Source organism: Bacillus rossius, chromosome 2 (assembly GCF_032445375.1).
Source record: "Bacillus rossius redtenbacheri isolate Brsri chromosome 2, Brsri_v3, whole genome shotgun sequence".
Lineage (NCBI taxonomy): Eukaryota > Metazoa > Arthropoda > Insecta > Phasmatodea > Bacillidae > Bacillus > Bacillus rossius.
In genome coordinates this window covers 82,208,575-82,236,428 of record NC_086331.1, presented here as the reverse complement: position 1 = coordinate 82,236,428, position 27,854 = coordinate 82,208,575, and the positions used below count along the sequence as shown (strand labels likewise).

General features: G+C 38.3%; 1 protein-coding gene and 1 long non-coding RNA gene across 2 annotated transcripts in view; one reads left to right on the top strand and one right to left on the bottom strand.

Moving 5' to 3' along the window:
• The window catches only part of LOC134529410 (synaptotagmin-7), an 807,269-nt gene that overhangs the window by 311,314 nt on the left and 468,101 nt on the right, over nt 1–27,854 (top strand). The window lies entirely within an intron of this gene.
• On the bottom strand, nt 12,870–18,915 carry LOC134529409 (uncharacterized). Its single transcript, XR_010074563.1, has 2 exons — nt 16,866–18,915; nt 12,870–14,633 (listed from the first exon to the last, which is right to left on the bottom strand). It is a non-coding gene; the product is annotated as an uncharacterized LOC134529409 (long non-coding RNA).

Sequence of the window (27,854 nt, the reverse complement as noted above, 5' to 3'; positions counted from 1 at the left end):
GACAGCATTACGAAAATGGAATTGCACGAGTACCAGCCTTTCCTCCTCGGAACGTATGCACTACCATCGGAAGTACGCATTGCTGTACAGCACCAAGATATTTGTACTTTACCTTCGCAGTCATTTCTACGTATAAGAGGCACGCTTATAAAAGCGGATGGTACGCATCCGACAACGACGTCAATATCCTGCAATAGTATTCTTTACCTAATCGAGCGCATTACTTATGTACTCAATGGCGTCGAGGTAGACCAGACGAGAGATGTAGGCATAACATCTGCTATGAAAAATTACCTTTCGCTCACGCCAAATGAACTGTCTGCTGCAAAGATGGCCGGTTGGGCTCTCGAGGATGAATATAAGCTTCCGGTTTATGCCGAAGGGAAGTTCGAAGTTTGTGTTCCTCTGTCCATGCTTCTTGGATTCGCTGAGGACTACAAGCATATAATCATTAATTCGAAACAAGAGCTCATACTGCTTCTAGCCAACACGCACATTAATGCAATTATCGCCGCTGCAGAAAACCCTCAAGATGTCTCGCTAACACTACAGTCTATCGAGTGGATGTTTCCCCACATCCAAGTGAGCACCGTTGAACGAGTCAAGATGTTGAAGAACAATGAAAATGCCAAGAACTTCGATGTGCCATTCCGATCCTGGAGCCTGGAAACTTATCCTGGCTTGCCTCATAGTCAGTGTATCAATTGGATAGTAAAGTCCAGCTTCGCTACGGAAAAACCAAGATACATCATCGTTGGGCTTCAGACCGGAAGACAGCTCAATGCAGGAGTAAGTCGCTCCGTATTCGATAACTGTCAAATACGCAATGTAAAAACACTTTTTAAACAGCGAAAGTTATCCGTACGTTGACATGAACATGGACTTTGAAAGTGGAAGATTTACTCTAGCATATCAAATGTATGCCAAGTTTCAGCAAGCTTACTATGGGCGGAGACAGTCACCGATACTGAGTCCCGACAGTTTCAAGAACAAGGCTCCGTTAATGGTGTTTGACGTTTCCAAACAGGAAGATCGAATAAATTCAAACATCATCGACTGTAGGATCGAGATAACGACTAGCGAAAATATTACACCAAACACCTATGCTTTTTGTCTGATACTTCACGATCGGCTTGCTTCGTACAATTGTCGAGACAAACTTGTGAAAATTCTGACATAAATACAGTTTCGTTTTCGATAATAATTTAGTTACGACCGAGCATTGCTAGCGACAAGATGTACTGCAACCTGCAAGGTTTCCAGAGCCAAAATGGATTCGTGCTCAAAGAAATTAGCGTCACCTCTGGAGACAAGACTCGAACCCGCAGCTTCCGACCTCCGTATCCGTGGAAACTACTAGACAAAAAAGTAAACGGTCGAATGAATGGCTATGTAAATATTATCACGGACTAGAGTGGGACGAAGGAAAGATTCCGTACCACCAAGTGAAAAACACTATCGAGGATTTACTAGTTCAAAACGAAATAATCTACGTTGCCGGACCTGAACAGAAGAAATGGCTGAGCAACTTGTGTGATGCGTCAGTTGTAATTGTAGACCTACAGACCGACTACGGCTGTCCTTCCCTGCGCAAGCTTAGTTCAATATACGACGTGCAGCCACGTGACAAGTTTGATCGTGTCTGTGCCTGTACAAACTCGCAGTTAATGCAGAAATGGCACACACAGTGTTAGGAGCCTGCATATATAAATGGTGTACATCCGTACGCACCTTCAGTCGACGTTCGACCTGTAAGAAGATGTTTACGTTTCATCCTGCTAATGTGTACGTGAGCGTAAGACCTAGCTTTAGCAGTGTAGAGTACAGCTACTGGGATTCAGGGTATCTACGTACATATACAGAAACCTGTGATGGATGCGCTCAGCATTGGCAGTTTGCGCACTTTCCTGTGTCCTACGAACCGACTCAGCAGCTGTTAGATTGTTGCCAACCTGAAAACTGTGCCGTCTATCACATGAGACCACACACAATCCTTCCTGCTAGCATCGCTGAGGTAGTCGCCTCGTCTGCACGTGCAACACCAAACATGGACGTGTTGCAACATGTTGCGACCTGTGATGCTTCTACGCAGATTTCCAAACGGCGTGCATCTCGTCGTCGCAGTTCAGGCAGTTAATCTGTCCCAACTAGCACTGAGCCTAAGCCCAGACGTAGACGTGGTCACAGATGTCACCGACCATGTCTTGTCGGAGTTGTCGACGTCGCAGAAGATGACCAGCTGGAAAACTGTGTTCCTGATCGCGTGACCGGCGAACCAGTTGGAACCAGAGTCAACGAACCAGTTGGAACCGGAGTCGACGAGTCAGTTCATGCGGCATTAAAGACTTTGCTTGTGAAAATGCTTGATTCCTTAACCTAATATGTATTTGTGTACTTTTTATAAATAAACGTGTAAAACTTGAACTCGTGTGTTTTTTATTTCTAAAAATTTTTAGGTACCTAATAAAAAAAATTTTAAATACAGACAATATTTTGACTCATGTAGTATACCAGTAGACAACGGGTATATAAGCGAGGTTCAGACGACTGGACCCGCAGTTCACCTCTGGCCGCGGTGCAGTACGGACGTGCTCTCTCCATTAAGTTTCGTGAGATTTCGTTATGTCGACCGGAATAGAATGTTTACCTACAGCAGCGGGGACCTCAATGGCAGAAACGATGATGGAGTCGGAGATCCCGATACCATTTGCAGAGGAGACCACGGCAGCGGAGAGCTCAATGGCTGAGGTGTCGACAGTTGTGGAGATCCCGATACCTGCTGCAGAGGAGACAACGATACATGCTGTTCCATCATCAGCTGAAGTTCCACCATCTGCATTCCAGACTTCAATTAATGAAGAGCGTACAGCGCATCAATGCAAATATTGTGGTGCATCAATAACCTGCAGTATGTCTCTGACAATCTCTCGAGAGACATATAAGTGCGACAAATGCGATAAGGTTTTCTCGCATTGTAACAGTCTGGACAGTCACAATATTATGTGCATAGGAAACGAATCAAGTGATAGTATGCTTCCATACCATCAGACATCATCATGTATTGCCTTACCTGAGGCGATAGTCAACAAAAGAGCAGTAGTCAATTGCCAAAACTTGAAGGACCAGTTTTGTTTTAAATGGAGTATTTTGGCAAGATTTGTCGAGGAAAGTCATCAAAACCGTGTTATAAGAGGTAATATGCTTTGGAGAATAAGTATAACTTTGATGGACTGTGCTATCCGCCACCATTAAATCAGATAAAAGTTTTTGAGAAAAATAACCCTGAAGTCTCAGTTAATGTGTATGTGCCAAATGAGGATAATAAGGTGTGTCCGATTCGGGTAACCAAACAAGAAAGAAAAAATCATTTCGATTTGTTGCTTGTGACAAATGAAAGCGGTGCTGCACACTACTGCTACATCAAAAACTTCTCCCGACTTGTGAGACCCCAGGTTACAAAACATCAACATAAGATTTATATGTGTAAGATGTGCTTTAAGTATTTCGCTAATCGACCTCGAAAATCAGGACTCACGGCTATACAGTGTCTTGAACAGCACAAGATTAAATGCGGAAATAAATCTTAACCAAGACTTTAGTAATTTGTCTGTGTATTTTTTTTACTTGTGGTAGTGTATAATTTATGTAATAAGTGTTTTTTAAAAGAACTTGTGGTGTTTTTTATTTTCTCAAACCTGACACTTTAGTGGTACTTTTTTAAAATATTAAAGTTGTTTTGTATCGGCCAGGGATCGAACCAAGGACCTAAGTCGATCTAATCAATCAGTATATAGATTACAAATTTATTTAATGAATTTTGAACTTTTTCCCGAATCTCTAGCATTAAAATTACGCATTTCCAATATGGTGGTCTTGATGTCTGATAGGATGATGGTCGTAGAGGATTTAGAGTCTCTTTACGAATGGTGAACATGGTTTATTGAAATTATTATTTTTTACGTAAAATTAAACATTATTACATCGATCGGGTATCGAACCGAGGACAGGAGCGGATCGAATTAATATGTAAATTAATGAGTGATTTATTTAATGAATTTTGAACTTTTTCCCGAATTTCTAGCTAAATAATTACGGAATTAAAAGATGGCGGCCAAATTTCAAGATGGCGGGCACCTTAGTAATAAATGATTACTGCACTCTAGTGGGTAAGAATTAAACTAACATGGCGTCAGCGCACTCTAGCCGACGATACAATGATGATGGCTTCCAGCATCGAAGACAAGATGGTGGACATGACGTCATACTAGATGATGTTTTATATGCTTTGAAAAAAAAGTGGTGGGAGTCAGTCTGCCAGCAGTCACCACGGGGGAAGGATCGGTCGCCATTTTTAATTATTTTTTTTTGCCCTCACCGGGTTCGAACCGCGGACTCCGGCTCCGTGTCGTAAATGTTTGTTTTTTATAAATATTTTTTATTAAAATTTTATTATTTGAATTTTTTTATAAATTTTAAATTTTTTTTCGTTGAAATCGGATTATAAATAAAAAAGTTAAAGATGGCGGCCGTAACGGAAATTTCAATGGTGACGTCATAATTCAAAATGGCGGAAAATGCATCACCGGAATTTTCGAGAAAACAAGACGTCATCCAAAATGGCGGATCCAAGATGGCGGATCAAAAATGGCCGCTGGGGTCAAGGTCAAGGTCAAAGGTCAAGGCCACAACCTTCCAAGATGGCCGCCGTGACGTCACAATCCAAGATGGCGGTCAACACCACCGACACCACCCCCTGGACCCTGTTTCCGGACGCCCATTTGTATACTACTGTAATGGCATCGAAGCTCGTTAGTTGTTGTCGAATCAGTAGGCATTTAAGTCTCCATCGAGAGCGAAACGTCGTTCATCGTGGTTTCCTGTGCAGCCAGCACTTAAGTCATTAAGCTCTATTCTGTTGGTGGTACCACGACTGTTGAAGTCTCCTCTAGTGTTGACGTCGATGTTGCCAACGGGATCTGCGCCATCATAGTCGTCGCTGACGCCAGGGTTTCTGTAGTGGATGGTATAACTTCCATCGAATTCAACGTTAATGACGGTAAAGATGTCATCGAGATCACAAGAACAGGTAATAAGGTGACATGCGCCAGATGAGACAAACTATGTGATCCTTACACCACCGCAGCCAGTAAAAAACTGAAAGTCCTTTCGTCTGAGACTTACTTATATACACACAACGGGTCAAATAATATACTAGTCAAAACACGACCATTTACAATAATACACTAGTCAAAACTACACTAAAAGAAGAAGCACAATTCAGCACGTTCGACGAACAGGAAGTACAATCAAAGATAAGGAAGCACAATTGGAAGTACAATCATATAAAAGGAAGCACAATCGGAAGCACATTCGACAGAGGAACCACAATCAAAGAAAAGAAAGCACAATCGGGAGCACATTCGTCAAAAAGGAAGTTAATTTAACAGCAGGAAGCACAATCAAATAAAAGAAAGCACAATCGGAATCACAATCAACGAAAAGGAAGCACAATTGGAAGCACATTTGACGAAGAGGAAGCACAATCATAGTAGAGAAAGCACGATCGGAAGAACATTCGACAAAGAGGAAGCACAATCAACGAAAAGGAAGCGCAATTGGAAGCACAATCATAGACAAGGAAGCACAATCGGAAGCACATTCGACAAAGAGGAACCACAATCAAAGAAAAGGAAGCACAATCGGGAGCACAATCAACGAAAAGGAAGCAGAATCGAAAGCACATTCGTTAAAGAGGAAGCACAATCAAAGAAAAGGAAGCACAATTGGAAGCACAATCATAGAATAGGAAGCAAAATCGGCAGTACATTTGACATATAGGAAGCAAAATCAACGTAAAGGAAGCACAATTGGAAGCAAAATCATAGAAAAGAAGCACGATCGGAAGCACATTCAACAAACAGGAAGCACAATCTAAGAAAAGGAAGCACAATGAAAGAAAAGGAAACACAATCAGAAGCAATTCGACAAAGAGGAAGCACTATCAACGAAAATGAAACACAATTGGAAGCACAGTCATATAAAAGGAGGCACAATTGGAAGCACAATCAACAAAAAGGAAGCACAATTGGAAGCACATTTGACAAAGAGGAAGCATAATTAGAAGCACAATAAGAAAAGGAAAATCATTCAAGAAAATGAAGCACATCCAGAAGCACATTCGACAAAAAGGAAGCACAATCAACAAAAAGGAAGCACAATCAACAAAAAGGACGCAAATTTTTAACGTAAATTCAACAAAAAAGGAAGCAAAATTTAAGGAAAGGATACGTTCTCAACAGTAAGATACGATAATACAGCCGTGTCCACGCTCATTTATATAAAAGTACTTACATTGTGAGTAGTATAGGAATGGGCATACTGGGACTGGGTTCTGGGTGTGGATTGTGATTTTCGGTCCGCCATCTTGGATTGTGACGTCACGGCGGCCATCTTGGATGGTTGTGACCTTGACCTTTGACCTTGACCTTGAATTTGATCCTCAAAACGGGTCAAAATTTGCCAAAATTGGGCAAAAATTGCCCAAAATTCCTCAAAAATCGCCAAAATTTCCATTTCTGTGGGAAAAAGTTCCGCCAAAAATTCGCAAAAAATTCCTCAATTCGAAAATCAGGATTTCGAAAATCCTCAAAAGTCGTTTTGCCCTAGAAAGAACCCTAATTCCTAAAACTGGCTTAAAACTCCTAAGAGATAGCCGCTTATAAGCCATTTCTAGGAATAAGGATACCATGACCGCCATCTTGGATGATGTCGTCACCGATGCATTTTTTGTTACGGCCGCCATCTTTAACTTTTTTATTTATTATCCGATTTTAATAAAATATTTTTTAAAAATTATAAAAAAATTAAATAATAAAATTTTAATAAAACATTTATAAAAAACAAACATTAACGATACGGAGTTCGGAGTCCTCGGTTCGAACCCGGTGAGGGCAAAAAAAATTAAAAATGGCGACAGGCTCCTTCCTTAATGGTGGCTGCAGGCAGACTGACTCCCACCACTTTTCTTAAAGCAGATATATCGTCACCTAGTATGACGTCATGTCCGCCATCTTGTCTTCGTTGCTGGAGACCACCATCTAGTTTTCGTCGGCGAGAGTGCGCTGACGCCATGTTAGTTTAGTTCTTATCCGCTAGAGTGCAGTAATCATTTATTACTAAGGTGCCCGCCATCTTGAAATTTGGACGCCATATTGAAAATCCGTAATTATTTAGCTAGAAATTCGGGAAAAATTTCTAAATTCGTTAAATAAATCACTCATTAATTTACATATTGATTCGATCCGCTCCTGTCCTTGGTTCGATACTTGATCGATGCAATAATGTTTAATTTTATGTAAAAAATAATAATTTCAATAAACCATGTTCAACATTCGTAAAGAGACTCTAAATCCTCTACGACCACCATCCTATCAGACATCAAGACCACCATATTGGAAATGCGTAATTTTAATGCTAGAGATCCGGGAAAAAGTTCAGAAATCATTAAATAAATTTCCGATCAATAAACTGATTAATTAGATCGACTAAGGTCCTTGGTACGATCCCAGGCCGATACAAAACAACTTTAATATTTTAAAAAAGCACCACTAAAGTGTAAGGTTCGAGGAATTAAACACCGCAAGTTCTTTTACAAACATAATATTTATTACATAATTTCTATTCTACTACAGGATCACTTACAAAAGCCAGCAATCTTATAATCATTTAGTTCCGCAGCGGTGTGAAATGACTAATTCTTAGCTCCAATCGGTTTATACTAGACAGAGTCCAGCCAGAACCTTTACAGACATAGTCCACCTCTTCTTGACAGAGTTTCTGGATACCGTTTTTAACAGTTTGCTTCACATCGTTAGAACTGTAAATTACTGCAGCCGATGTCTTGAATGCACACTTCTTCACTTTGTCATCGAACGGATATGGCTTTCCATATATACAGTCCAACCACAAGTTATATTTCAAAGGTCCGTTTGTTGCTACATCATCAGTAAGCTGATTGATTATCTTCTGTCTGATATCGTCAAGAAAATTACAAATGTCCTTCGACTCACCGAACGTATTTAGATAATAGTAGTCTTTCAAAGTTCCACGAAATGCAGACTGCGCCAAGTAGAAGCCATTATCGTTCACTTGTAATGCTCCGAACACAGTCTTAGGTTTATTTCCATGTTCAGACGTCATAACAATCGGTTGCTGGGCATCTGTTTTTTTGGTTGTACGCTTTCGTGTCTCCAATCTAAAGCGAGGAGCCGAAATGTCGGCAGGTAGTTCAGCAGTAGGAGCACAGACTCCACCTTTACATTTTTTCGCATGATGTCGCAAACTGTCAATTCGAGTAAACCATTTAAGGCACTCATCACATCGAAACTTCATGCGAGAAGGATTCTTCGTGCATTTGCTCCGCTCATGTCTTCGTGCATCATGGGAAAATGCGAACGACGTATCACAGTAGCTGCAAGGATACCGTGGTGATGAAGACGATCCTTTCAGACCCGATCCAGATACAGACGTTTCAACAGTAGTACCATTTCCAGGCATTCTCTTATGCACATCGATGCATCGTTGTTGCGCCGAAACCTTTACTTTCTGCCGCACAGCAGGACCTTTGCATGCCTTCATGTGCGTTTTCATATTATCTTTTCTAGCAAACTGCTTATGACATTTCTCACAAACAAACATTTTACGATATAGGTTCTTGGCACATTCGCTCCTCTCGTGTCGCCGGGCATTGCTGTTGTTTGAGAAAATCTTGTCGCAGTAACAGCACCGATGTTCGCTAGTTGTCAAATCAGCATCCATTGAAGTCTCCATCGAGGTCGTATCGTCGATCGTCGTGGTTTCCTGCACATCCAGCTCAGTAGTCATTAAGCTATCTTCTGCTGGTGCTATCACATCTGTTGAAATCTCCTCCAATGTCGACGTCGTCGTCGTTGCCAACGGGATCTGCTCCACCATTGTCGTCGCTGACGTCAAGGTTCCCGTAGACGATGGTACAACGTCCATCGAGTTCGGCGTTAAAGTCGGTAAAGATGCCATCGAGTTCTCAAGAACAGGTAATTACACGACTTATGCACCAGATGAAATAATCTAGGTGATCCTTACACCGTCGACGACAGTAACAAACTGAGCGACCTGCTGTCTAGGACTCGCTTATATACATGCACCGGATGGAATAATGCACAAGTCAAATCAAGAACCATTTACTATAATACTAGAGTCAAAACAACATTAAAAATAGAAGGACCATCAACGAAAAGGCAGCACATTTGGAAGCACCGACTACGAAAAGGCAGCACATTTGGAAGCACCGACTACGAAAAGGCAGCACATTTGGAAGCACCGACAACGAAAAGGCAGCACATTTGGAAGCACCGACAACGAAAAGGCAGCACATTTGGAAGCACCGACAACGAAAAGGCAGCACATTTGGAAGCACCGACAACGAAAAGGCAGCACATTTGGAAGCTCCATCAACAAAAAAAAAAGGCAAAAAGGAAGCACAAGTTACGAGATCTATGTCTTAGTTAGAAATCAGAATACAAGAAATAAAAACATTAAATTCTTATAATTTAAATTATTTATTTTATTGCTTTACACTATACAAATGCAAGTAAAACAAGCCATTATTGTATGTAGCCAGCATTCCTCAGTTCCTTGAGTATGAAGGATATTTCTTTGATGCACGAATAGTTTCCTGCACAAAGCGAACCATGTAGAAGTCTTAGCCGGTCAACCAATATGTTTGGATCTTTCCATGATGTGTAATCATTCTCTTCTACCACCATCTTCCTTGCACCTTTATAATTATTATGATCTCTGGTGTCTTCCATTTTACCACCAACCGCAGGGTAACTTTCATGTTTGAGACGGTGATCATCACAAGCTTGATCAGATTTATTTAATATATCACATCGTTTCCATCGTTTCGGTCTCAGGACACCGCCACATTCTTCAATCTTAGCAGCTTTAGGTGCTTCATCATAGTCTATGTCTTTGTAAACAGCCTCAGAGTCACTGTAACAATCACCGTAGAAGGAATCGTCTTCACCCAATTTACCGTAATAATTCGATGTTGATGATGTTGAAGTGTCTTCATCGTCTTCATGCTTCCTTTTTAGGAGTCCATCATTTTTACAAAGTAGGAAAGATCTACTTGAATTCGGCTGGAATATATTCTCACTTTTCACGTTAAGGATTCTTCCATTGTCTTCATTCTTCCGTAAATCATCAACCTCCTTCAATTTAAGATCGTTGTCGAGATCGGAAGAGCCAAGAAAATTATTGGCGTAATGCAGATCACTCTTCCTTAGGCTAGTAGATTCATCGTTGTCCTCTAGCCTGTACGCAGGCTTGGCGCTACAAGTTCTGCCATGTCTTTTTAGGCTCTCTCTCCGCGTAAACGACTTGCTACATCTAACACAACTTATCATATTGCGCAGTGGATTTTTAACACAGTCATTCTTCTCGTGTTGTCTTTTATTCTTTCTCAAGATAAACTCTTTACTGCAAAACTTACACCTATGTTCTTTCGATACAGCGTCAGATCCCAAATCAGAATTCATATTAGTTACTGAGACTAACGTCAGATACCAATTGAGTGTTTTTAATTAGATCCAATACTTAAATAGAAATATTTTCATATTTCATCAGCGAGAATTAATATATCTCATGCAAAAGTACTTTATGCATGTAGTTCTGCTTTTCAACAACAGATGTCGACACATGTTGCTTGCAGGTAAATAATATTTAGTTCTTTTATGCGGGATGCGGGATGCTCACTAACGATCGCAAAAGAAGGATGGCTTCGCTAGACTCCAAGGAAAAGGAAGTTCGTCTTGCATGTTGGTGCTCCACAGATGTCTCATGGCGTAATATTAATTTGACTGAGTAATGATATTTTTTAATTCCACCTGATAAAAATATTGCAAGTTTTGATTTAGTAGCAGAAATTATCGAATTAAATGTAACTCCAAATAAAATGACATGTCTCATTAGTCAAAAAAAAAAAATCCATGCAGACAGCGGTTTCTCAGAATAGTCAGAAACACTTGAAGAAACCACAGGAATGATTGCAAGAACACGGGAAAAACCATCAAAATACTGACAAAAATAATCAGGAGCACACGGGAAAAACCATCAAAATACTGACAAGAATAATCAGGAGCACACGGAGAAAACCATCATAATATTAACAAGAATAATCAGGAGCACACGGAGAAAACCATCATAATATTGACCAGATTAATCAGAAGTACTCGGAGAAAACCACCACATGTTTTCTTTGATATTGTCACGTGGCACCTAGCCGGTGCCACCACCATTTCTGTCACGATTCACCTTCAGAGGGGGGGGGCGAGAATCGTAGCTCTTTACATAGAAACAACTCGCTTGGCATCAACTAGTCTTAACTTCATAAAATACTTTACTGTACCTAGGATCATAGGTTCGTCATCCCGTACAGGATGTCTGGTGAGAGCTGAACTAAGGAGATTTTGCAAAATAACATAATACTTAATTAAAATTATTTTATTCTTAAAGTCAAATACTCAACATCATTTTAAAGAACATTTAAATAGCGGGATTACAATTTAAAACAATAATCTCTTTACTTCCTTAACGATTGAACGACCTTACAAGAGAGAGAATGAGAGAACTTCACTAAACACTTCCCTAGTCCTTCCGAATACCTCAAATCATAATTACTACTTAAAATTAAAACAAAGATAAGTCCATACTCACATTTTCCAAAAAGCCTTTCTTGATCGATTACTTAAAACTAACGTAGGGGCCTCTCCTGCCCTTAAAATCCGAACGAACATTACATTTTAAAAATTATAACTAAACGACTAGTGACGAGGGCCATTGCCTCCGCCCAAAAGCTTGAAGATGACTACATTATGACCTAACTTAAATTAAACGACTCGTGGCCTCTGGCGTCGGCCATAGCTTCCGCCCGAGAGCCTGAATTCCTACATCACGAACGAACTAACAACTCGTGACCACAGGTGAGACGCATAGCCTCCGCCTGAGTGAGCCTGAATTCCTACATCACGAACGAACTAACAACTCGTGACCACAGGTGAGACGCATAGCCTCCGCCTGAGTGAGCCTGAAGTCACCACTCACTTGCGCTTAAATTCGCGCGCCCTGCCGCGCCTACCATAACAAAAGCTCGTTATTGAAGTCAAATTTACTAAACAACTAACTAGAACATCTGGGAAGACTACCCCCCCTCTACCCCAATGTGCAGGCCACACCGCGCGGCTTGTTACGACAGCGCGCCCCAGTAACTGCGGCCCGTGGCTGCGCCAGCGCGCGGCCAAACAAACAAACAAAATTCTGCAAGCCCGCAGCGCGCCGCGCCGGCCCCGTGCCCCAATTACATGATCACGCCACTTGCGCTGACGAGTGAACAGAGCAGCCAGCCCAGAGTCCCGTCAGTAAAGTCCCTAAATTTGATTTCAACAACCCTGCAAAATTTCAACCCGCGACATAACCCTCCCCTCACAGAGCTCGAGCCCCATCGAGCTACCTCAAAATTACAAATTGTCTTTTTCCATTAAACCATAACTATAAATTCCTCATTTCACAAAAATAATAATTTTCTTAGTTCCTTGCTGTCTGAACATACATCTAGATTCTGCATAAGATTTATTTTAAAACAACAAGTATTCATAAAATTAAATGTAAAACTTTTATCTGGTTTGTTCTCACAGGAACCTTCAGAGGCTCGAGTTCTCAATTCTAAAAAAAATTGTTCTGTTAGTGAAGCTCTCTTTACAAATTAAATTACTGTTCTTAGTTTCTCAGTATTCGTTAAACAATGTGCAAATTCTTGATAATTATTATTATTTTTTTTTTTTTCGGTTTCCGTTTATTACCATACTTCTTTCGTTCTTCAAAAAAAATTAAGTGTCCTTACAGTGTTTCAATTAATTAAACTCTTATCTCGTGAAGGTTGGTGCAACTCCTCGAAGTCAGTGTTGTCGAGAAGAGTAGCTCCCTGGGCTGGCCATCAGCAAACACCACTCAACTCCAACAGCTACTGGACTGGCTTCCAGGGCAGCTCACAACTTCTCCCCACATCTGCTTCGGAGTTGTGCCATCCTCATCACGAACAGATTACAATTCTGAAACATCATCAACAGGCATTACCATCACGCCTGACAAATACAAAACTAACTACTAAACTGCAATCGATGGGCAAGGATGCAAACACACAAAAAAATAAAATTAATTAATTCAACTGCTAACATAAAGTATCCCACCCTTAGCATAATCTAATCAGGCAAATAATTTGATAGGAAAAACTTAAGGAAGGGAAACATGACCTCCAATGATTTTCCCTAACTCTTGAGTCTTGATCTTCTCTATACAGCAAATAGTCCCCACGAAGTAACTGGGTTGAAGGTCAGTTCACATGACCCACCCATAACCTCTTCTACTCTTCTTTTCTTCTGGGGGCAACCACAATGCCCACCAATCTCTCTCCATGGTGCCGAACCAGCTATCCCATGAGAGTAAACAACGTAGTCAATAGAAGCGCAGAGGGGAAACACCAATCTCTGGCTTGTCGAGTCATAAAACTGCTTTATCTTCTTCTTCTTCTGAGTAAAAATATCTGACTAACCTTGCTTCTATTCTTCCAAACAGTAAAAGTTCATCAGGTATCTTCATGAAAGAAACATTCTAACTAATAATTCTTCATTTTTCTTCTTCTTTATTTCTGTTAGTTGTAATAGAAGGCCATGTTAGGGAGGTTATAGGGAAAAAGAGTGGCCAATTCCCACCCCATCACCCACCTAGATCATGACTAATTAACTTTTAAATTTTCTATTTCAAACAAATTAAAAAAAAAACATTTTTATTCAAATTTTTAAATTATAGCTACTTTTCCTTCATAACCTCAAAAGCAAATCAATAATTCTAAATGAAATTGTGATTTACTGCATCCTTGTTCCATCCGATCTGTTTGTTTATAACCTTTCTGGTAAAGTATAAAATTTTCAAACATTACTAATTCAAAAAAAAGTAAATTCTGGTGTCCTTCGAGTTACAATTAAATTTACTATTTCTTAGCTTGAAATAATTTAAGTTTTCAGAACTATTTCATTGTCTAATTCACAACACTTAAAAATCAACTCAAAACAACAAATCATCAAAATCAATAAGATCATCTGACCTACCTATCAGTACTGTGAACTTGAACTGTTCGTACACATTTATAATAAGCTATTGTATTTAAATTCCAACCTAAATAAGGTTTTAAAAAAAACTACTAATCCCTCTGTAAATTAAGAAAATTAACTTTAAAAATTAAACTTAAGGTATTAGTTCTTTTTGACAGCTACCACAACTCACTAGTTCCATTACATTACTATAACCTAAAAAGTTCTGTAAATAATGTTTATAACAAAAAAACTCCAGTTACTGTCTTCCATAAAAAAATAAAACTTTACATGACCTTATTAATCTCCACTTGTAAGTCCATGGCTGCCAGCTTTCTCTTCTCTTGAATCTTCAGTCTTGGCTCTTGTTTCAGTGATCTTGTATCTTGTCTCTCGAACTCTTGTCATCTTGTAAACTGGACTGCTGCTCAGCTCATCTTAAGGAATCTGTAACAGTTTCAAAAATACATGTTAATTTAAATTACATAATTCCTGTTCTTTGGTCCTAAAAAAAATTGTATTATTAGTACACATTACCCTGAAACAACATTATTATTCATTGTTTATTACTTAAAAAAAATGCTTTACCATAAAATCCTTTTTTGTTCTTTTCATTAGGCCTATTTATTTTCCTTCTTCTTAATTAAATTCTGCTTCAAATGTTAATCCTAACTTAAGACCTACCATCTATTTATTATTCATTACCTACATTATTTATGTTACCCTAAAATTCCCATAAGTTTCTAATACTTCCTATCAAAGACATTCTCTCTAAAAAAAAATTTACTTGTGACTCTTAACTTAACAAACTTAAAAAAAACTTTTACACTAGACTTAACTTATTATTCATTCTTAGTTACTAAATTTCTATATGTAAACTTTAGTACTTACAAACAAAAACTGCCTATTTCTCTCTACCTCTTAATCTCTTTCAATTATTACAATAATAATGTTACCTTGCATCTTTAAACTTTCTTCTTTTCAATTAAATTAGACATCTCATAACAATAAAAATTCTGCCTATACTCTTCTTATGGGTGTCCAACCCAACAACAAAATTTCAAATTCTCAAGTTTCCTTATATTTAAATTATGCAATACAAATAACCTCTGTGGTGCCTGTACCCTTTTAGGCCTACCACCTTCTCCTCTCACAGCATGACAACTCTTATTCCTCGGGGTCTGTATTCACTGTTCCAAATCAAATATCTCAAATAAATTAAAAACAAATTTATTATTTTAAGAAAACAAAAATTTACATTGACTTTACTATGGAGCCTGGAAATCTCAATGTCCCACAGCAGCTAACATGACTAAATCCCATGGAACCCCAGGTTTACATAACCTGTGCCCAAAAATTTAAGCATACCAGGCTTTCTCTGCACTGGTTTTACAGCATCACACACTATTTAGGGCCCCTGATCTGCCATCAGTCCCAAGGAGTTTTCCCACAACCCCTCTCTACACAAGCGCCTACCGCATTCCTCTCAATTGGCTATCGGTTTTACGGCATTCTTTTGGGATCCGACCATCAAGTTAGGGCTAATCGAACACTAAACCTCCATACTTCCAAACTAATGTAAATCAATTAAATTTTCTCTGTAATTTCTTAAAATCCAAATAAAAATTATTCAAACATGCCCAAGAAACTTTCAAAAAAAAAAATTCATAATCTTATCTTCAAACCCTTAAAATAAAAATAAATAGATTACTCTGTTTTCTCCTTAATAACTGTAAACTGTCAACAAATATTATGTCGTAAATTTAACTATGCTTACTGACTCTTAATCAAAAAATCTCATTTGTCCTAATTAATAAACAACCGATTTCCTTAAAATCTCACTGTATCTCTCACACTCAAACTCCACTGGCTGAATATCTCAATAAATTCAAAAACAATTATCTAAACTCTTAAAGAAATTCCTCCCCAATTATTCAAATTACTTCACATTATTTTATTTCATTACTTAAAACACCTTACTCAAAAAAATTAATTAATTCCCTTCCATTATTATTTGACCAGAAAAACTTTCTCATTAATTAATTTATTAAAATTCAATTTCACATTAGGCAAGTACACTAACTCTCTACAGCAATGTTTCTCATTTCCCTCCTTCCTAACTGAATCCAATCTTACTTAACCTCCAGGGAATTTACCTCACAAAATAACCAAAAATTTCACTGTAGTGCCTATCTGCTATAGGCCCACTACACAACAAGGGATTCTAACCCCACCAACAAACTTCATTGAAATGGTACCCTATCCCATACAGGATAGCCACTTCGGTACTACCATGGGGAACTCCTGCCCCAAACTACTCACAACTCTCAGGATTCTCCTGACCCTTAATTCCGTAGTCAGCCCATCTCCTATGGTCTGCGCTACAATTCCCTTTCTTCCCAGGGACACAACACCTCACCTTAGGGTCCCTCGCCCTAATGAAAACATTAATTTTGTCTCTCTGTTCTTTTGGAGTAAATTCCCTCTACACACAAAATCTAGCCTTCCCAGTTTTCTCAATGCTTATCGATTTTATAGTGTACCTCCTTAATAATGTTTACAAATCCCAAAAAAATATTTTTAAAACCGAGGTAGAATTTAACTAACAAAAACATAAACAACTTACAACGAAACACTTCTAGCCTATACATCATACACTTCTTAAATTAAATTACTTACATACTGAAAGTTCCTCTTCTCCTAAAACACACTTAAATTTAAATTTATTTAACCAATAGTCTATTTTCTTATCGCTAAGTTACCGTACAGCTGATCAAAACAAGGTCACGGCCTGTCCACGTCTCCGTATGAGCCCGTGACGTCACCGAATTCCATCAGGTGCGCCAACCCTCGCTTGCGGTTCCTCCGTTCTCCGCTAGGTCTCAGCACCTCCCAGTCACGTGTTCACTCTGCCACGTCCACTGACGTGTCGTTCTGAAACAACTCTCAACATTTTTCTAATTAAAACAAAACATCACTATAAATTCTATAACTCTCTTTTACATAAACTCTCGTTTTCTCTTTAATTCCTTTCTAACGTTTATCCTTCCCTCGACTGATTTAATTCGTACGTCTCGTCTCCTACGCGCACGAAAACAAAACAAACTTCTCTTGAAAATAATTCCTATTTACGACAAAAAACTTTATTTTAAATTATAATTCTCTTAACCTACAATCTTAAAATGAACTTCAATTAAATTAAACCACTTGCATTATCTCTAATAAGCATTTAACTTATAACGTATTCTCCTCACGTAATAATCCCCGATATAAATCTACAATAAATTCAACGACTTAAAACAACTTATCACTATAAACTTTATCCTTACAAGTATCCTCAAATAAACATCTGTTACGTCAAAAAAAAAATCTCAAAGACTTCCTCCACTATAGACTAAAATTCCGTAATCCTCTCCTCAAGTAAACTCTTAATAACCTGCTATCAGAAGCTGAAACTAACTTAATAATAAACATAAAAATCTACCTCTCTCTCTCTCCAGAAATAGAACCTATCCGGCGAACTCTACCATTTCTGTCACGTGGCACCTAGCCGGTGCCACCACCATTTCTGTCACGATTCACCTTCAGAGGGGGGGGGGGGCGAGAATCGTAGCTCTTTACATAGAAACAACTCGCTTGGCATCAACTAGTCTTAACTTCATAAAATACTTTACTGTACCTAGGATCATAGGTTCGTCATCCCGTACAGGATGTCTGGTGAGAGCTGAACTAAGGAGATTTTGCAAAATAACATAATACTTAATTAAAATTATTTTATTCTTAAAGTCAAATACTCAACATCATTTTAAAGAACATTTAAATAGCGGGATTACAATTTAAAACAATAATCTCTTTACTTCCTTAACGATTGAACGACCTTACAAGAGAGAGAATGAGAGAACTTCACTAAACACTTCCCTAGTCCTTCCGAATACCTCAAATCATAATTACTACTTAAAATTAAAACAAAGATAAGTCCATACTCACATTTTCCAAAAAGCCTTTCTTGATCGATTACTTAAAACTAACGTAGGGGCCTCTCCTGCCCTTAAAATCCGAACGAACATTACATTTTAAAAATTATAACTAAACGACTAGTGACGAGGGCCATTGCCTCCGCCCAAAAGCTTGAAGATGACTACATTATGACCTAACTTAAATTAAACGACTCGTGGCCTCTGGCGTCGGCCATAGCTTCCGCCCGAGAGCCTGAATTCCTACATCACGAACGAACTAACAACTCGTGACCACAGGTGAGACGCATAGCCTCCGCCTGAGTGAGCCTGAATTCCTACATCACGAACGAACTAACAACTCGTGACCACAGGTGAGACGCATAGCCTCCGCCTGAGTGAGCCTGAAGTCACCACTCACTTGCGCTTAAATTCGCGCGCCCTGCCGCGCCTACCATAACAAAAGCTCGTTATTGAAGTCAAATTTACTAAACAACTAACTAGAACATCTGGGAAGACTACCCCCCCTCTACCCCAATGTGCAGGCCACACCGCGCGGCTTGTTACGACAGCGCGCCCCAGTAACTGCGGCCCGTGGCTGCGCCAGCGCGCGGCCAAACAAACAAACAAAATTCTGCAAGCCCGCAGCGCGCCGCGCCGGCCCCGTGCCCCAATTACATGGTCACGCCACTTGCGCTGACGAGTGAACAGAGCAGCCAGCCCAGAGTCCCGTCAGTAAAGTCCCTAAATTTGATTTCAACAACCCTGCAAAATTTCAACCCGCGACAATATCATAAAATTACAGGAAAAAATATTTAAAAATAAAAATAAATTAATAAAAAAAAATACATAAACAGTTTCTGCTAGCTTGTAAACTTATCATTGTTGAGCAAAGATACACTTCTTGTACAAGCCAGAAATTTATGTATTTTTTTTTATTAATTTATTTTTATTTTTAAATATTTTTTCCTGTAATTTTATGATATCAAAGAAAACATGTGGTGGTTTTCTCCGAGTACTTCTGATTAATCTGGTCAATATTATGATGGTTTTCTCCGTGTGCTCCTGATTATTCTTGTTAATATTATGATGGTTTTCTCCGTGTGCTCCTGATTATTCTTGTCAGTATTTGGATGGTTTTTCCCGTGTGCTCCTGATTATTCTTGTCAGTATTTTGATGGTTTTTCCCGTGTTCTTGCAATCATTCCTGTGGTTTCTTCAAGTGTTTCTGACTATTCTGAGAAACCGCTGTCTGCATGGATTTTTTTTTTTGACTAATGAGACATGTCATTTTATTTGGAGTTACATTTAATTCGATAATTTCTGCTACTAAATCAAAACTTGCAATATTTTTATCAGGTGGAATTAAAAAATATCATTACTCAGTCAAATTAATATTACGCCATGATACATCTGTGGAGCACCAACATGCAAGACGAACTTCCTTTTCCTTGGAGTCTAGCGAAGCCATCCTTCTTTTGCGATCGTTAGTGAGCATCCCGCATCCCGCATAAAAGAACTAAATATTATTTACCTGCAAGCAACATGTGTCGACATCTGTTGTTGAAAAGCAGAACTACATGCATAAAGTACTTTTGCATGAGATATATTAATTCTCGCTGATGAAATATGAAAATATTTCTATTTAAGTATTGGATCTAATTTAAAACACTCAATTGGTATCTGACGTTAGTCTCAGTAACTAATATGAATTCCGATTTGGGATCTGACGCTGTATCGAAAGAACATAGGTGTAAGTTTTGCAGTAAAGAGTTTATCTTGAGAAAGAATAAAAGACAACACGAGAAGAATGACTGTGTTAAAAATCCACTGCGCAATATGATAAGTTGTGTTAGATGTAGCAAGTCGTTTACGCGGAGAGAGAGCCTAAAAAGACATGGCAGAACTTGTAGCGCCAAGCCTGCGTACAGGCTAGAGGACAACGATGAATCTACTAGCCTAAGGAAGAGTGATCTGCATTACGCCAATAATTTTCTTGGCTCTTCCGATCTCGACAACGATCTTAAATTGAAGGAGGTTGATGATTTACGGAAGAATGAAGACAATGGAAGAATCCTTAACGTGAAAAGTGAGAATATATTCCAGCCGAATTCAAGTAGATCTTTCCTACTTTGTAAAAATGATGGACTCCTAAAAAGGAAGCATGAAGACGATGAAGACACTTCAACATCATCAACATCGAATTATTACGGTAAATTGGGTGAAGACGATTCCTTCTACGGTGATTGTTACAGTGACTCTGAGGCTGTTTACAAAGACATAGACTATGATGAAGCACCTAAAGCTGCTAAGATTGAAGAATGTGGCGGTGTCCTGAGACCGAAACGATGGAAACGATGTGATATATTAAATAAATCTGATCAAGCTTGTGATGATCACCGTCTCAAACATGAAAGTTACCCTGCGGTTGGTGGTAAAACGGAAGACACCAGAGATCATAATAATTATAAAGGTGCAAGGAAGATGGTGGTAGAAGAGAATGATTACACATCATGGAAAGATCCAAACATATTGGTTGACCGGCTAAGACTTCTACATGGTTCGCTTTGTGCAGGAAACTATTCGTGCATCAAAGAAATATCCTTCATACTCAAGGAACTGAGGAATGCTGGCTACATACAATAATGGCTTGTTTTACTTGCATTTGTATAATGTAAAGCAATAAAATAAATAATTTAATTTATAAGAATTTAATGTTTTTATTTCTTGTATTCTGATTTCTAACTAAGACATAGATCTCGTAACTTGTGCTTCCTTTTTGCCTTTTTTTTTTGTTGATGGAGCTTCCAAATGTGCTGCCTTTTCGTTGTCGGTGCTTCCAAATGTGCTGCCTTTTCGTTGTCGGTGCTTCCAAATGTGCTGCCTTTTCGTTGTCGGTGCTTCCAAATGTGCTGCCTTTTCGTTGTCGGTGCTTCCAAATGTGCTGCCTTTTCGTAGTCGGTGCTTCCAAATGTGCTGCCTTTTCGTAGTCGGTGCTTCCAAATGTGCTGCCTTTTCGTTGATGGTCCTTCTATTTTTAATGTTGTTTTGACTCTAGTATTATAGTAAATGGTTCTTGATTTGACTTGTGCATTATTCCATCCGGTGCATGTATATAAGCGAGTCCTAGACAGCAGGTCGCTCAGTTTGTTACTGTCGTCGACGGTGTAAGGATCACCTAGATTATTTCATCTGGTGCATAAGTCGTGTAATTACCTGTTCTTGAGAACTCGATGGCATCTTTACCGACTTTAACGCCGAACTCGATGGACGTTGTACCATCGTCTACGGGAACCTTGACGTCAGCGACGACAATGGTGGAGCAGATCCCGTTGGCAACGACGACGACGTCGACATTGGAGGAGATTTCAACAGATGTGATAGCACCAGCAGAAGATAGCTTAATGACTACTGAGCTGGATGTGCAGGAAACCACGACGATCGACGATACGACCTCGATGGAGACTTCAATGGATGCTGATTTGACAACTAGCGAACATCGGTGCTGTTACTGCGACAAGATTTTCTCAAACAACAGCAATGCCCGGCGACACGAGAGGAGCGAATGTGCCAAGAACCTATATCGTAAAATGTTTGTTTGTGAGAAATGTCATAAGCAGTTTGCTAGAAAAGATAATATGAAAACGCACATGAAGGCATGCAAAGGTCCTGCTGTGCGGCAGAAAGTAAAGGTTTCGGCGCAACAACGATGCATCGATGTGCATAAGAGAATGCCTGGAAATGGTACTACTGTTGAAACGTCTGTATCTGGATCGGGTCTGAAAGGATCGTCTTCATCACCACGGTATCCTTGCAGCTACTGTGATACGTCGTTCGCATTTTCCCATGATGCACGAAGACATGAGCGGAGCAAATGCACGAAGAATCCTTCTCGCATGAAGTTTCGATGTGATGAGTGCCTTAAATGGTTTACTCGAATTGACAGTTTGCGACATCATGCGAAAAAATGTAAAGGTGGAGTCTGTGCTCCTACTGCTGAACTACCTGCCGACATTTCGGCTCCTCGCTTTAGATTGGAGACACGAAAGCGTACAACCAAAAAAACAGATGCCCAGCAACCGATTGTTATGACGTCTGAACATGGAACTAAACCTAAGACTGTGTTCGGAGCATTACAAGTGAACGATAATGGCTTCTACTTGGCGCAGTCTGCATTTCGTGGAACTTTGAAAGACTACTATTATCTAAATACGTTCGGTGAGTCGAAGGACATTTGTAATTTTCTTGACGATATCAGACAGAACATAATCAATCAGCTTACTGATGATGTAGCAACAAACGGACCTTTGAAATATAACTTGTGGTTGGACTGTATATATGGAAAGCCATATCCGTTCGATGACAAAGTGAAGAAGTGTGCATTCAAGACATCGGCTGCAGTAATTTACAGTTCTAACGATGTGAAGCAAACTGTTAAAAACGGTATCCAGAAACTCTGTCAAGAAGAGGTGGACTATGTCTGTAAAGGTTCTGGCTGGACTCGGTCTAGTATAAACCGATTGGAGCTAAGAATTAGTCATTTCACACCGCTGCGGAAACAAATGATTATAAGATTGCTGGCTTTTGTAAGTGATCCTGTAGTAGAATAGAAATTATGTAATAAATATTATGTTTGTAAAAGAACTTGCGGTGTTTAATTCCTCGAACCTTACACTTTAGTGGTGCTTTTTTAAAATATTAAAGTTGTTTTGTATCGGCCTGGGATCGTACCAAGGACCTTAGTCGATCTAATTAATCAGTTTATTGATCGGAAATTTATTTAATGATTTCTGAACTTTTTCCCGGATCTCTAGCATTAAAATTACGCATTTCCAATATGGTGGTCTTGATGTCTGATAGGATGGTGGTCGTAGAGGATTTAGAGTCTCTTTACGAATGTTGAACATGGTTTATTGAAATTATTATTTTTTACATAAAATTAAACATTATTGCATCGATCAAGTATCGAACCAAGGACAGGAGCGGATCGAATCAATATGTAAATTAATGAGTGATTTATTTAACGAATTTAGAAATTTTTCCCGAATTTCTAGCTAAATAATTACGGATTTTCAATATGGCGTCCAAATTTCAAGATGGCGGGCACCTTAGTAATAAATGATTACTGCACTCTAGCGGATAAGAACTAAACTAACATGGCGTCAGCGCACTCTCGCCGACGAAAACAAGATGGTGGTCTCCAGCAACGAAGACAAGATGGCGGACATGACGTCATACTAGGTGACGATATATCTGCTTTAAGAAAAGTGGTGGGAGTCAGTCTGCCTGCAGCCACCATTAAGGAAGGAGCCTGTCGCCATTTTTAATTTTTTTTGCCCTCACCGGGTTCGAACCGAGGACTCCGAACTCCGTATCGTTAATGTTTTTTTTTTATAGATGTTTTATTAAAATTTTATTATTTAATTTTTTTTATAATTTTTAAAAAATATTTTATTAAAATCGGATAATAAATAAAAAAGTTAAAGATGGCGGCCGTAACAAAAAATGCATCGGTGACGACATCATCCAAGATGGCGGTCATGGTATCCTTATTCCTAGAAATGGCTTATAAGCGGCTATCTCTTAGGAGTTTTAAGCCAGTTTTAGGAATTAGGGTTCTTTCTAGGGCAAAACGACTTTTGAGGATTTTCGAAATCCTGATTTTCGAATTGAGGAATTTTTTGCGAATTTTTGGCGGAACTTTTTCCCACAGAAATGGAAATTTTGGCGATTTTTGAGGAATTTTGGGCAATTTTTGCCCAATTTTGGCAAATTTTGACCCGTTTTGAGGATCAAATTCAAGGTCAAGGTCAAAGGTCAAGGTCACAACCATCCAAGATGGCCGCCGTGACGTCACAATCCAATATGGCGGACCGACAATCACAATCCACACCCAGAACCCAGTCCCAGTATGCCCATTCCTATACTACTATTGTGCAAAAATTCAAATCAGTAGTATGCGATCATCAATTTTCGATATGATATAATGTCTCCAACAGTCATTGACTCCAACGGTCATTGGCTCCATCAGACTTTTGACTCCAATAGTTATTGGCTCCAAAAAGTCTTAGGCCTAGCTGCTATTTATATTTGTCATACTGCTCTAGAATTTATAGTGTAAATAATTATGGTATAGGCGTAGTGTCACCAAATGATTCGTGTGCTCTATCGGGTAAACAAAATTAAAGTTGCATTACTGAATTTTAAGCATGCAAATGAATATACGCGACAGGTGGATCAACGAGGTTTTTGTAGTTCTAGCCGACGTTTTTGGTAATTAGAGCAGGCAGGTAGCGCTACGTATAGTTGCAGTGATAAACTACGTGTTGTTTGAAACCTGTATCCTGACGCGGTGGCAGTATTGATTTTCCGTGCGTAAGATGACGTCAGAGCTGTGCTGTGGGAATTCAAAAGAATTTCACTCGAGCTTCTCTCCTGAATACGCAAAGGATTTTGTGTGAATTAAAGCTTCACGTGCAAGCAGATGGATGGTTCGACACCGCGAACGCTTGGAGAGTAACTTGAAACTGGCAAGTGCCGTTGATTAAATTAACGCCAGGCAATGATTTCTTAAGTTAATTTACATTTCTACAATATTATTGTCATCATTAAATGTTCATTACAGTTAAGTATACTTATGATACTAATTACTTGAAAACAGCAATTTAAATTGAACGCTTTGAATGAAGGAATCACGTGATTTTAATTGCGAAGTTGGAAATTTTAATGACTTGTTGAAATAATTCCCTTGTCTAATTTGTCAGACCAACGGATTCTTTAAGCCAAGTTGCAGTGTTGTTAAAATACGATGGCTGACATTCCATAACGTTAACGTTTGAATATGGATTTTCGTACAGAATTAAAGAACCTTAATTCCGAAGTCAATACGTTAGTTAATCAAATGCGAATACGTACAATTAAAAGTAGCTATTTTGGTGATAACAGTTAAAACCAGGGGCGCAACAACTAAATTTCCAAAAGGGGGGCAATATACCTTTTAATAAAGAACCATCGATCCCCCTTATTGAAGCGGGCGGTCGGGGGGTCCTCCCCCGGGAAAATTTGTATTTCAAGGTGGAAAATGGTGCTATTTAAGCAGTTTTACTATCTAAAAATTGATTACACAGCACTTTCTTTGCCCCCGTTTGCCCCTACTTCAAGGTTTCACAGGGGGGGCAAAATACCCTTGCCCTCCCTGTTGTTGCGCCCCTGGTTAAAACCTTGCCATAAACTTTTATACTTATAAGAAGTTACATTCAAACAGTAATGAAATGAATCTTCAATGAATGTAAATAAGTGCACTGTTAGAATATTTGGGAATGTTATGAAACACGTAATTGAAGTTATTAATGTATAAAAAAATATGGGAATATTTACCTTACAGATATAGTATATTTCGTATGCAATAGGCGTTTTCCTGAACAGATTTAGGAGAATATCGTGGATTCAAGGTAAATATACCTTCAAATTGTTTATGTTAATAACTTCCATAACATGTTAAAAATTTTACCAAAAAGGTTTATAGTTTAGGCTGAACATCTTAAAATTAAAATATACCTTAAATTAATATACTAAGTAAAGTGCTAAAAGTTGTATAATCTATGTAGTACCTACTTACATATTCATGTAGTTATTAACCAAACAAATATGAAAAACTTCTAAATATAGTTTCTTTGAAATGATTATGCATACGTAGGCAAAACAAATTATGTTAAAAAACGCATGTGTCTACAATAGGAAGCGATTTAATTCTTCTGCTGATAGAAGAGACATAAAAATTTATTTAGTTACAGTATGTTCGTTAGTTATCTTCGAAATAATTTTATTTAATCTTATTAATAATAATTGTTTAGTAAGAAAATAATACAAATTCATTATAGATGGTTGACACCCCTATTATTCGATATTGTTCTGAATAAAAAAAAAACTAAATTTTAAAAAGTGTCATAGTTTTCGAGATATAGGAATTTTTTTGAATGTTTTTAAATCCCCATCCTACACCAAATTATTAGATACTGTGACTAAAAATGTTTTCTCTGCATTAATAAATATCCCTACTATTGATAACAATTCAAAATAAAAGGAACCAAGCTACACATTTGGGGGGGAAAATAATTCTAATGCCGCAAACATACTTGATTGGGTAACGTTGAATAAAAATTTCTTTCCTCATTCAGCAAATTATTTACTTCAATAAACTATCTTTTTAAACAACCTACTAAGTAAGCAAAGTAATTTTTTAATTGTATGACTAGTTAAATTTACCTGGTTAAAAATGTTTTGCAGAATAAGTATTCTAAATATTTCCCTTTATAAAACTATAGCATGGCTAAATTTTATTTTGGATCATTATCAATAGTAGGTTTATTTGATTGCATAGCAAACATTTAAGTTACTTTATCGAATGATTTGTTGCATGATGAGCATTTAAAAACTTCGAAAATAAAGCTCATAATTTGAAAATTACGAATGTTTTGAATTTTATTTTTTACTGGCCCATCAAACGTTTGAGTAGCAAACATTTTCTGTGACGGTGTATTAAAATTTGGGTCAGTGTGGGGATTAAAAAACATTTGAAGAAATGCTTAGCCAATAACTTGAAAAACTATAACTCTTTTTGAATTTTAGTTTTTTTAGTTAAGAACTGAAATTTACTGTACTCGGTTTGACGTTGGATTATAGGACATACTGTATAGGTACTTTTGCCCATAGGTAAATACGTATTAAGTTCAGTGGGCTAAGATTTTTTCAGTTTTTTTCACCATTTGCCAGTATTGCCTGATTTAAAAGGGAACAGTATGTGCAATTTGATTTAGTTAATTTTAACCCTTGCTCTTATTCATTGTATATTAATAAAATGAAATTAATTTTTATTCGTATTGTTTTGGGTATTTTTTATGCTTTTCTCTTCAGGTAAAACTGGTTGATTATAAAAAGTAAACAATTATGTAATTTAAGTGTGCTTAGTTCTTTAAGTACATATTTTTCTTTATTAGAAGTTTATGGAATTTCTAAACTTCATTGTAAGAAGAATTTTTAATTACAGTTTACTATAAAACACATTTATTCAAGTTTACCGAACGTTTTTTAAAGGTCTGTGTTTGTTAGTGTTATTAAAAAATATGTTCTTGTGTATTTTAAAAATTACTTCTTGGCTTATGAGTTGAGTTCATGATGTTTTGCATGACGTTTTGGCATGCCTTGTTTTAGCCATCTTCATTAGCAATTCATCAATGCCCCTTGAAAATAAATTCAACATTACAAGTGAAAATTTTCGGCAAACCATCAATTGCCGTTACTTCAGTTCTCTCTCTCTCTCTCTCTCCCCCCCCCCCCCCCACCATAACCCTAAAAAAATAGTTTGTGAGTATGTTTACGGAAGCATATAAGCAAGAATTAATAAAGTTGGTTCTGATATTATATTGTTACGACTGAGAAAACATGTTTGCATAGGATAGCTCAATTAATTAAAGACATATTTATTATTACCTGATATTTACAATGTTAAGTTATAACCATTAAACTGTCTATTCACAAATTTATCGTTCTTTCACAAGGTCCACCACTTGTTTACTTTCCTCACTGGAGCTCGACTCGACAGTGGCTCTTCCTACTGCTCGTCTCTTACCGCTCACCTGTTGTCTCAACACACTGCCCCGCACTACTCACTCGTTCGCCGCACACCCACCACAGTCCCGGATGCTTCGGTCCCCGA